This window comes from Hyaena hyaena, unplaced genomic scaffold (genome assembly GCF_003009895.1).
Source record: "Hyaena hyaena isolate Hyena2069 unplaced genomic scaffold, ASM300989v1 scaffold_1057, whole genome shotgun sequence".
NCBI lineage: Eukaryota > Metazoa > Chordata > Mammalia > Carnivora > Hyaenidae > Hyaena > Hyaena hyaena.
In genome coordinates this window covers 112,884-122,365 of record NW_024081691.1, presented here as the reverse complement: position 1 = coordinate 122,365, position 9,482 = coordinate 112,884, and positions in this window count along the sequence as shown.

Here is a 9,482-nt window from a genome sequence, read left to right as displayed (position 1 = left end):
ATTTAGATCTCTACATCCTGAGGCCAGGGAATTCACTTTCTTCTCAAGTGCGCATGGCACATTCTCCAAGATAGATCACATACTGGGACATAAAGCAGCCCTCAATAAATATAAAAGAATAGAGATCATACCATGCACACTGTCAGATCATAATGCTTTGAAACTTGAAATCAATTACAGGAAGAAGTCTGGAAAACCTCCAAAAACATGGATGTTAAAGAACACCCTTCTAAAGAATGAATGGGCCAATCAGGCAATTAGAGATGAAATTAAAAATAAGGAAACAAATGAAAATGAAAACACAACAATTCAAAATCTATGGGATGCGGCCAAGGCAGTCCTAAGAGGAAAGTACATTGCTCTCCAGGCCTATTTCAAGAGATTAGAAAAAGCCATGTACATGTGGCCATGTACACAAATGCAAATATAGATATGTATGTAAACAAGGGTGGGTATTTCTGTTGCTTATAGAAGACAGTGTTTGAAATAATATTCACTCTTTGCTCAAACAAATAAACAAAAAAGTACATAAACATAGTATGCTTATAGTCCAGAATATTAGAGATAGAAAAGACGTATTTCAAGAGATATTCTGGTCTAGTTTTTCTCAAAGTCTAATACATACGTTACAAGATACAATTTTAGTTGATTCATGAACATTTTAATACTTACTTATTTTTATAAATTTTACGTATGGCAAATTTGTATTCTAGTACCTACCATCTTATAAAGTTAATTTTTAAAAAGTTTATTTAAATTTAAAAATGGATTGATCTGAACTGCCTGATCATTTTTTCTATGAATATAAAACTGTAAAATAAAGAATATTAATTAAAAATGGTTTGGTTAAAAGATATTAAGTAAAAGTATAGTGATCCAAAGTTATGACAAACATCTTAAGGCAAAACACAAAGTACTACAGATTGGAAAATTACTAAAGGTTCTGTAGTTGGGAGCTTTATCATACTGCCTTCACTTGTCACTGTGGTTAATATTTGTAACTTCATATTTTCCGGTAAATCTAAACTGTACCATTCCTTACTGCTGTATAGAAGACCATATTATTTGCTATATTCTCCCAGAAATCTCACAACAGTGCTTGCATAGCAGACAGGCTCAAGTCAGGAGATAGAAACCACACCAGGAATTGAAGAGGGTAAATTTAAAATTTATTATAAAAAATTTATTATCAGGATTAGCAGGCTAACTGCTAAATAGAGTAAAAAGATTCTAAAGCATAGTAGCAACTGAAGAGACAATTGTAGGATGCAGCGGTTATTTCTAGAACTGAGCAAGAACAAACATAGGAGGAATTTAGAAACTTATTAGGAGCCCATTCCACAGGCTGAGACTCAGACCTCTGAGTAAAGATATGGCTGCTACATGAACACACAGCCCATTTATGGAAACTCAACTTACTGAAGGTCAACCACTGCAGCTACTGAATGGAGGAATAGCTTGCTGGAGGTTCAAGGCTTCAGTTGAGCCACGAGAGGTGCAGAGGTGAGCATACCTCCCACTTCTACACACACACACACACACACACACACACACACACACACACACACACATTTACAAGCCAATATGCTGGATGCCACAGCACACTGGAAGAAGGAAAATAAATCCCTTCTTCCAACTCTTACATTATAAAACTCACTCCAGCAAGAAGAAATGTCTACAGGGTCCAGCTCATATCACAAAGCACAGTAAATAAAGAAGGGTAAATTTTGGGCTAAGGGCAATAAATTAGTAAGAGCCAATTTAAAGATGTGATTCATGAAGACATCCTTCAAAAAAATAAGAATAAAATGTGAGAAAATTATCCTTGTGCAATGAAAATGTAGCCTAAGGCTTTTAAGTCTGAATGAGTTCTTCAAGATGAGAAAAAGTATACGAACTTGTACATAAAATCTTCTATTTAAAATATCCACCCTTGTAAAAGTTTTCTTAAGGAAAGCAGGAAACCTAGAAGCCTTTTTAAAAATTATTCAATTCCATAAAAATTTGTTATGGAAAAAGTTACTGTATGCAAAATCAAAAGATAAAAATATTAAGTCTGGGAAAATACAAACTATTTGCAATAAATATGAAAGACCAAGAATAATAACCATTAATTTACAAAGAGCTCCTTCAAACTGATTATAAAAGATAAACCAATAAAAAGGGGCCAAGTATTTCAAGAAGCAATCACAGAAAATAAAATGCAAAAGTCCAATAAATATATTAAAATATACTGAAACAGAAGAGTTGACAAAATGCAAAATGTTTACAATGTGAAATTTTTCCATTCAGCTGAAAAATTTTAGCATCTATGAAACAATTAAGTAAAAATAAGTCAACTCACACATTGTTGAAAGGTTTAATTTTTAAAGGTTTTTGAATAGTCTTCTAGCAGTACAGATTAAACTATATAATGCAGGGGTGTCTGGATGGCTCAGTTAGACATCTGACTTAAGCTCAGGTCATGATCTCACAGTTCATGAGTTCAAGCACTGCATCAGGCTATGTGCTAACAGTTCAGAGTCTGGATCCCGCTTTGAATTCTGTGTCTCTCACTCTCTACCCTTCCCCCACTCACCCTCTGTCTCTGTCTCTCTCTCTCTCTCTCTCAAAAAGAATATTTAAAAAAATTTTAATTGTATAATACAGATATCCTTGACCAAACAATCCAATCCAGGGAATTTTAAAAACAAAACTATAGACACATAGACATGACTTTTTATGAAAGCATTATTCTGTTAGCAAAAAAAATGAAATAATCAGAACAGATCTCAATATGGAAATGGTTGACTATGATACATTATTAATATATGAGATATAATATGTTCATTTTTAAAACTGAGCTACTTTCAAGTGTTCACTCCAAAGTATTCATGAAATAGAGTGAAGTAAAAAAATTTTCAGAATAACATTGTGATCTTGTTTTTACAATAAAATTACATACGCATATAACTCGTATAATCTTGCATAAGTTAAAATTACATGTATATGTAATTTAATGATATTTATGGAATTAATTTACTCTTTAGGATTTTCCTGCTGTGCCTGGGTGGCTCAGTTGGTTAAACCTCCAACTTTGGCTCCCGTCATGATCTCATGGTTCGTGGGTTCAAGCCCCGCATCTGACTCTGTGCTGACAGCTAGCTCAAAGCCTGGAGCCTGTTTCAGATTTTGTATCTCCCTCTTTCTCTGACCCTCCCCTGCTCACGCTGTCTCTCTCCCCCTCTCTCTCTCTTAGAAATAAATAAAACATTTAAAAAAATTTTTTAAAAGGATTTTCCTGTGCTTTCAGATAATGGTCTAAACTTTGGACCAAAATTACATATATATGCTTACACAAAAAGAGAGAGATAATGATTGAGAGAATGATAAGCATTACTTTTTTTTTTTTTTAACAGTGGATATACTCAAGAGGCCAGAATTGGAGCTTCAGAGAAAACACTATTAATTTTAATCATGTATTACTTTAATGGCCAATATTTACATGTAATACTTGCTCTAATACTAGCCTATGAACCCTTAATCCCTTTTTCCTTGTGGCTGAGGAAAACTAAGCCAATTTAATCTGAAAAAAATAATTATTTAAAAAATTATACTTAATGTGATAAGAACTCTTCTTCTCCCGTATTATGTAAGGTGTGTGGGAGATGTGCAGTCAGATGGAAGGAGGGAGTATGGCTGCCTTAGAGAGGAAGAGAAGTGGGTTGTAAAGGTTTAAAAGATGGATACAGATGAGCAAAGCTGAAGGGTGCTTTTCTAAGCAGAAGTGGAGTAGGCTGGGAGTTCTATTTTCATGTTCTTCATTCACAAGAAATAGTATCATCAAAAAGGAAAAAATATGCAAACAACCTTCACCCTTCAGAGTACAGCAGAAGGATCAGAGGATACCATCTGCTTCATGCACTGTCACAGGAAATTAATTTCCTAAGGTGTGAGCAAATCCAGATTTCCACTTGAAGCTATCCACTTGAAAAGCAGAGGAAATTCTAGCAATAACTGGTCAAGGTAACTATACACAGTACAAGTGAAGCCCGACTAAGTTATCAAATCAGTGGCAGAGTCAGCCTAAAGAGGAGAAGATGCTTCTGGACATAGGCAATCAAAACATGGTCAATTGGTTTTAGGAATGTATAAGATGAAAGCACTCCTTTAAAAATAGCAAAGTGGAGAGTGCAATGCACTGAGGGGTACACACTGATTAAGCACCTCATAATACAATATACTCAACAAAATAGATCACTGAATACCCATGACAACTGTAGAATAAGAATTATGACATCCCTGTTTTATACATGAGAAGCTTAGGAAGGAGACAGACTTGCCCTTTGTAAAATGCCAGTAATTGGCAAAGACAAAAACCAATCCTAACTTAGATATCAACCTTTATGATCTCTCTATCACAGTGGCTCCCAAACTGGCTGACTATCACAGAAGGATGCTAGTGAACTGTAGGTTTCACATTCAACATACTGACTGCATGCCAGCTATGTGTCTAGAAGAATCCCTTTTGCTATGGAGAATCTGAGAAAAATGTGACATGGAAATTGCCTTCAGAAAGTTTATTATGTTTTGGGGTTTTAAACTCATGTAGGTGACTGGCTTCCTGCAATGCAGCATAAAAATGGCTACAGAATCCAGACAGCTAATATAAATGATAACAAGTAAGCCCAGTAGGGACTGTGCAATTAATAAGGCCCAATGTAAAATAAAAGAGGGCTTTCAAAGATTGACACCATTATACAAGATACTTTTAAATAAAGGATGATTATCCCCCAGTGCTTCTCCATTCATCAGCTCAATTTGATCTTTTTTTTTTTTTTTTAAAGTAATCTATCCTCAGCATAGAGCTCAACCTCACAACCCTAAGATCACAAGTCATATGTTCTACTGACTGAGCCACCTAGGCACTCCCAATCTGGACTATTCTTAAACTTGGTGGGGATGAACGGCACCTCATGGAAGATTACTTCAAATTTAATGTCATGTTCCACCATTAAGGCATATTATTGACATTATAGATTCCATCTAGTCAGGAACTGGTAAGTATTCACCATTATAGGTTTGGCTATATTCTATTTAGTGCCTTTTTTCAATATAGTCTCACAACAGCAGTTTGCCATGACTTCTTTTTTTTTTTTTTTTTTTTTACAAATAGTTTATTGTCAAATTAGTTTCCACATAACACTCAGTGCTCATCCCCACAAGTGTCCTCCTCCATGCCCATCCCCCCCTCCCCCCCACATCCATCAGTCCTCAGTTTTTGTCAGCATTCAAGAGTCTCTCATGGTTTGCCTCTTTCCCTTTCCCCCACCATTTCCGCCCTTCTTCTGCCCCTTGTTCCTCCGTCAAGTTCCTCCTAATCCTCCTATACGTGCAAACATAGGATATTTGTCCTTCTCTGCCTGACTTATTTCGCTCAGCATAACACCCTCAAGGTCCATCCATGTTGCTACACATGGCCAGATTTCATTGTTTCTCATTGCCATGTAGTATTCCATCGTATGGATAAACCACATCTTCTTGATCCATTCGCCATGACTTCTGAAGGGACATGAAATACCTAAACATAGCTACCTATAGAGTACTTTAATAGCTTCTAATCACACGTCTTTGTAAGCAACATGTTAACTGCATTCAACTTTCTCCTGGAGCATTACATTAACAGGACATTACATTGAGGACGTCCTCCTCCAGGCTCCATAAAACTTCCCCAGGCAACATTCTAAGAAGGCAAATATTAGATCACTACATAACCAGTATGAAGCACTGAACTGAATCGAATTCAATTCAAGGATCATTCGAGGATCACTATACACACATGATCCTTTGCTAGGCCTTGGGAGGAAAACAAGAAATCCAAATTAATTTTGTCTGTCCTCAGGGAGCTTACCATCTATTCATCCATCACATAAACTTCATTTTAAAATATTCTGAATTACCATGTGGTAAGCTATAACTAGCTGGAGAGGCAGGCCACACAAATGAAAACTTTTTCTACCACAGACAAAAAAATTATGGTATTGTAATATTAACATTAGCATTTTATTATTAAATATTAAAGGAGCACAAGTTTAAGTGTCAAATGAGTGATAAAGGTCATAAGGGCTATGGGAATTCAGAGGCAAAAAAGATCACAAGAAACTATATGAGTCAGAAAAGGACTCCTTCTGAAGAAACTTTAGCTGGTATATTAGAAGGAGTTTATGGGGCTCCTATGTGGCTCAGTCAATTAAGCGTCTGACTTTGGCTCAGATGTTGGTCTCACAGTTCTTGAGTTCAAGCCCCACATCAAGCTCTGTGCTGAGAGTGCAGAGCCTGCTTGGGATTCTCTCTCCCTCCCTCTCTCTCTCTCTCTGCCCTGCCTGCTCCCCGCCCCCCTCCCTGCACACACACACTCTCTCTCAAAATAAATAACTTTAAAAAAAAAAAAGGAGTTTATGAGTATTCCTCAGAGATATCATGGCTTCAGTTCCAGACCACTGCAATATAGTAAAAATTATAATAAAGTCAAATGAATTATCTGATTTACCAGTACATATGAAAGTTATGTTTATACTATACTGTGGTCTATTAAGTGTGTGACGTCTACAAAAGTAATGTTCATGCCCTGATTTTATACTACTTTATTGCCAAAAAAAGCAAACCATCATCTGAGATTTCAGTGCATCCTAATGTTTCTCCTGGTGGAGAAACATTCTCCTCTATGTTGACAGCTGCTGACCGAAGGTTGGGGTGGTTGTGGCAATTTCCTAAAATAAGACAATGAAGTTTGCTGCGCTGATTGACTTGTCCTTTCACAAATGATTTCTCTGTAGCATGTAATGCTGTTTAAGAGCATTCTACCCACAGCAGAACTTTTTTCAAAATTAGGGAGTCAATCCTTTCAAACCCTGCTGTTGCTTTACCAACTAAGTTTATGCAATATTCCAAATCCTTTGTTGTCATTTCAATAATCTTCACAGTGTCTTCACGAGGAGTAGAGTCCATCTCAAGAAACCACTTTCTTGGGGCACCCGGGTGGCTCAGTCAGTTAAGTGTCTGACTCTTGGTTTCAGCTCAGGTCATGAGTTCAAACCCCACATCAGACTCTCTGCTGAACAGTGCAGAGCCTGCTTGAGATTCTCTCTCTCTCCTTCGGGATTCTCTCTCTCTCTGGATTCTCTCGCTCTCTCTCGGAATTCTCTCTCTCTCTCTCGGGATTCCCTCTCTCTCTCTCTCGGGATTCTCTCTCTCGGGATTCTCCTCTCTCTCTCCCCCTATCTCTTGGGATTCTCCTCTCTCTCTCCCTCTCTCTCCTTCCCTCTCTCTCTCTTTCTCTCTCTCACCCTCTCCTGCTCGTGCATGCTCTCTCTCTCCCCGCAAATGAATGAATGAATAAATCTTTTTTTTTTTTTAAAGAAACCACTTTCTTTGCTCTTCCAGAAGAAGCACCTTCTCACCCATTCGAGTTTTTCCTGAGCTTGCAGGGATTCAGTCACACCTTTAGGCTCCACTTCTAATTCTAGTTTTCTTGCTATTTCCACTACATCTGAGTTACTTCTTGAATCCCTCCAACTCATCCATGAAGGTGGGAATCAACTTCTTCCAGTTTTCATGTTAATATTGATATTTTGACCTCTACTTGTGAATCATAAATATTCTCAATGGCATCTAGAATGATAAATCCTTTCCAGAAAGTTTTCAACTTTGCCTAGATCTATCAGAGGATGCATTTTAATTTTTTTAATGTTTTTTTTTAAATTTATGTTTGAGAGAGACAAAGGCAGAGTGGAAACAGGGGACAGGCAGAGAGAGATACACACAGGATCCGAAGCAGGCTCCAGGCTCTGAGCTGTCAGCACAGAGCCTGATGCAGGGCTCGAACCCACAAACTGTGAGATCATGACCTGGGCCGAAGTTGGACGCTTAACCAACTGAGCCACCCAGGCACCCCTGAAGATGCATTTTTAAATAACAGGACTTGAGGGGCGCCTGGGTGGCTTAGTCAGTTAAGCGTCCGACTTTCGCTCAGGTCATGATCTTGCGGTTCGTGGGTTCGGGCCCCGCATCAGGCTCTGTGCTGACTGCTAGCTCAGAGCCTGGAGCCTGTTTCAGTCTGTGACTCCCTCTCTCTCTGATCCTCCCCTGCTCACACTGTCTCTCTCTCTCTCTCTCCTAGAAATTAAAAAAAAAAAAATTAAAAAAAAATAACAGGACTTGAAAGTCTAAATTGTTCCTTGATCAAAGGGCTGTTGAATGGATGTTGTGTTACCAGCCATGAACACAACATTAATCTTACTGTACATCTCCATCGGAGCTCTTGGGTGACCAGGTGCATTGTCAATGAGCAGTCATATGTTGAAAGGAATCTTTTTTTTTTTTTTTTTTTGAGCAGTAGGTCTCAACAGTGGGCTTAAAATATTCAGTAAACCATGTTGTAAATAGATATGCCGTCCTCTAGATGTTGTTGCATTTACAGAGCACAGAGTAGATTTAGCATAACTCTTAAGGGCCCCAGGATTTTAGGAATGATAAATGAGCACTGACTTTGACTTAAAATTCACCAGCTGCCTTAGCGCCTAACAGGAGAAGAAGCCTGTCCTCTGAAACTAGGCACTGACTTCTCTCTACTTCTAAAGTCCCAGATGGCATCTTCTTCCAATAGAAGGCTGTTTCCTCTACACTGAAAGTCTAGATCTTCTGGATAACTTGCTGATTCACCTTTCACTTTTATGTTATGGAGATGGCTTCTCTCTTTAATCCTCAGGAACCAGCCTCGGCTAGCTTTAAACTTTTTTTCTGTAGCTTCCTTACCTCTCTCAGGCTTCATAGAACTGAAGAGGGTTAGGGCTTTCCTGGGATTAGGGTTTGGTTTAAGGGAATATTGTGGCTGGTTTGATCGTCTATCCAGACCACTAAAAACTCTCTCCATCAGCAAGGCTGTTTCACATTTTTTTTTTTTTTATCATTTGTGCATCCATTGGAGTAGCACTTGTAATTTCCTTTAAGAACTGTTTCTTTGCATTCACAACTTGGCTAACTGTTTGGCACAAGAGGCCTGGCTTTCAGCCTACCTTGGCTTTCAACATGCATTAATCATTTCTAGCTTTTGGTTTAAAGTGGGATGTGTGACTCTTCCCTTCACTTGAACACTTAAAGGCCATTGTAAGGTTATTAAAGCCTAATATGATATTGTCGTCTCTCAGGGCATAGGGAGAACACAGACAACACTCATCAGTTAAGTTCAGTGTCTTATACTGGTGTAGTTTATGGTGCTTCGTAATAATTACAAAGGAACATCACAGATCACTGATCATAGAGCACCATAACAAACAATAATGTAAAAGTCTGGACATTGCGAGAACTACCAAAATGTGACCTAGAGACATAAAGTGAGCAAATGCTGTTGGAAAAATGGTGCTGATAGCTTTGCCCAATGCAAGGTTGCTACAAACTTTCAATCTGTAAATAAACACACACACACACACACACACATCTGTGAA